This window comes from Orycteropus afer, unplaced genomic scaffold, assembly GCF_000298275.1.
Source record: "Orycteropus afer afer isolate SDZICR_OR568_19922 unplaced genomic scaffold, OryAfe1.0 scaffold00138, whole genome shotgun sequence".
Taxonomy (NCBI): domain Eukaryota; kingdom Metazoa; phylum Chordata; class Mammalia; order Tubulidentata; family Orycteropodidae; genus Orycteropus; species Orycteropus afer.
Window position 1 is genome coordinate 3,659,220 of NW_006921725.1, and position 3,509 is coordinate 3,662,728.

Sequence of the window (3,509 nt, forward strand, 5' to 3'; positions counted from 1 at the left end):
AAGCAGACCACATCCCTAATGCAGCTACTCATCTGCTTGTGGTAGATCCCACCATGGAGCTGATTGTCAGTCTCATCATGGGGAATAACTACCACCAGCTGCCCAGCCACTCAACCAGGCCCAACCAAGTTGACATGCAACTTTAACTACCACAATTGTATTTCAAATGTATAAGTCATTTGTCTTGCCGAATTCTATCATACAATCTCCAGCATAATTTCTTTCATTATGGCCATACTACTGATCCTTTTTCGTTTCCAACTTCACATACCAATTACTAGTAATTATCAATGCATCTTGATTGTATGTTTGATCAATTTCAGACTCCAGAAGTTAGTAAAAAACTCAATTTCTCTATCTTTGACATTAGTAATTATTGAGTAAATTTGAGTAATAGACATATTAACTGGCCTTCCTTATAGGCATATGGATATTATGCTATCAATAATAGTGCTATACTTAAGGATGGACATTGAAATGTCCTTTCTGACAATGAGTATGATGCTCTCTTCTTCAATTTGTTATTCCTGGCATAGTAGATTATGTGATTATCTGACTTCAAATGGTCAACATCAATCCATTTCAGCTCACTAATACCTGGGATATTAATATCCAAGCATTTAATTTCATTTTGTCAACTTATAATTTTCACAGGTTGATTCTTCATATATTCCATATTCCAATTATTATTTGTGGTTGTTTCTTCTTATTTTGTAGCTTTGGGATACCAAAAACAAAACCAAACTCACTGCTATTGAGTTGGATCTGGTTCATAGTGACCCCTCCTTGGGTTTCTGAGGCAGTATCACTACGGAAGTAGGATTGCCCAACCTTCCTTCTGAGGAGTGGCTGGTGGGTTTGAACCACCAGCCATCTGGTTAGCAGGCAAGTGTCTTAGCCACTATACTACCAGAGCTTTGGGATAGACATGGAAAAAAGGAAGATGAATACTGAATTAAAATTCTTTTTTGTGTACAGGCTGAAACTATTAGTTTTCTAAAACAGATTTGAACATGATAAATTATGGCACTAATACTTATCTTAAAGATAATTATAACCCTAAATATCAACTTTAAAAATATTACATTTTTTAATCAAGCACTTACGCAACAGCTAGTGTATACCATGTTCTGTTCTGAGTGCCAGGAATACCTACTTTTAAAAAAGTTAAAAATAAGCTTATGAGGAAGGAACTATATATATATATATATATATGATTTATGGAAGGTAGAATATAGGTGCCAAGAGGTTAATAAACTTATTCAACCTCATGCAGCTTGAATGCAGCATCTGAATTTTGTACCAAGGCACCCTGACTCCTGAGACTGTACCTAAGCACTACTTGGCACTGCCTGTGGTGGGTTGAGATACCTCCCAGAGCAAGATTTATTTTCTCAAACTAATCTGTAAAATTACCCAAAATACTGAGAACACTGTTGGATAGATATAAATGCCAAATATCTCTTAATCTCTCTTCACCATTCCATGTCTTCGCAGTCCTTATTTTACATATGTTTTCCCAGGGTTACTATCATAGGTGATTTGCTTTTCATATGTTTGTGTAATTAATGTCTCCTTACATACATGAAAGAGCATGGCAGTAAGTATAAAGGGCATATTTAAATAGGTTATTAAATACAAATGTGATTTTTAAGAGTAAGCATTGCCTACTGATAAACATATATACTCCTTAAATATATAAATTATTTGTGATTTGTAAACATATTTTCTGAAAATTGAAATGGAGATATGTAACTAAAAATAGAAGAGGTTAAGAACATTACTTTCTAGTAATGAATCTTTACTTTCTAGTAACTTTACTTTCTAGTAATCTTTACTTTCTAGTAACTAAAAATAGAAGAGGTTAAGAACATTACTTTCTAAAAATGAATTCTTCACTCATCTGTATTCAACATATACAGTTTTTACTATAAACTTTGTTTTCTTTGTCACTGGGGAAAGGGAAAAGTACTCTGTTTCTTAACTCATAAATTCCTGTTGCAGAGTTGCTTGCAACATCCCTAGCTCCTGTTTTTCTACTTGTTTGGTGTTATAGCTCTGTCTTAGAGTTCATGAATTTGCATATATATATATATAATTTTATTTTGGGATCTAATGAATTAGAGTTTTCTATGCTTGCCATTAAAAAGATATGAATTCATACACACCTATACTGAATTTTACAAGATGCCAAAAGCCCACATGGAAAAGTGGCTTCCCCAAAAAGACAAACAGAATGGGGAGGGTGACACACTGGTAGATTCAGACACCCACATCTCTTTAAAAAGCTTTCATTGTTTAATGTATATATTAATTTCCTACAGCCACTGTAATAAATTACTACAAGCTTAATAGCTTAAAACCTAACTAATGTATTTTCTTACAGCTCTGAAAGGGAGAAATCTACAGATAATATGTCAATGCAGAATGCTCTTTCTTCTGGAAGCATTAGGGGAAAAACTGCTTTTGTCTTTTCCAGCTTTGAGCACACCTATGTTCCTTGACTTATGATTTCTTCCTCCATTCCCAAACCACACCACTCTGGCCTTTGGTTTCACCATTCTATCTCATTTTTTTTCTGACATTGATTTCTTGTCTCCATCTTATAAGGAGCCTTGCAATTACTTTGGATCCACTCAGATAATCCTGAATCATCTTCCCATCTCAAAATCTTTACAGTAATCACATCTGCTAAGTCCCCTTTACCATATTAAGTAACATATTTATATGTTCCAAGGATTAGGAGCATTAGATGGACATTTTTCAAGAGTCGTTATACAATTCATCACACTATGGAATCGTTATGATGCTGGTTAAAGGCTCCCAAGGGTAAGATTTTAAATTCTCTTCTCTCAAGATATCAACAAACCTCAGTAGGTCATTAAGTTTTCTTTAGATTCCACAAGTCAGAGAAGGCTCTGATTTCTCTCCATTACCAGGAACTATAAAAGAGAACTACTATCAATAACATCAGATGAGCCATGATCTTTCCATGACTCCAGGAGCAACACAATTTCTTCTTCTCCTTCTTATTCTTATCCTCCTCTCCCTTCTTCTTTAGGCCTCTTTAGCATAAAAATTTGGAAAAAATAATGAGGATGAGAATCCTGACAATTGGTATAGCTAATTTTGTGAACCCACACAAGTTGACTTACAAGTCACTGATTAATATTAAATTTTTACTGGTCTTCTCAAAAAGCTAAGTAGTAATAAAACTGGATTTCAAGAAATAAGTAAAGATAAATCTTCAAATTGCCAATCATTTCCTGAGATTTTACACGTCAGTCAATTGTGTATGCTATTATGTAAACGTACTTTTTTTCAGCATTTTTTATTATTGTTTTCGAAAGACTACATCCACCAAAGGCAAATCAAATATCAATCATATTATTAATGACTTCTATAATTTTGAAGGAGCAATATTAATCCTGTGCTTTGGTTTTAATTAGTGAAGCTTGTAGTTGAAAGTTGATTTTATGAAGGAAAACATATTTTGAATCTTTGATTGA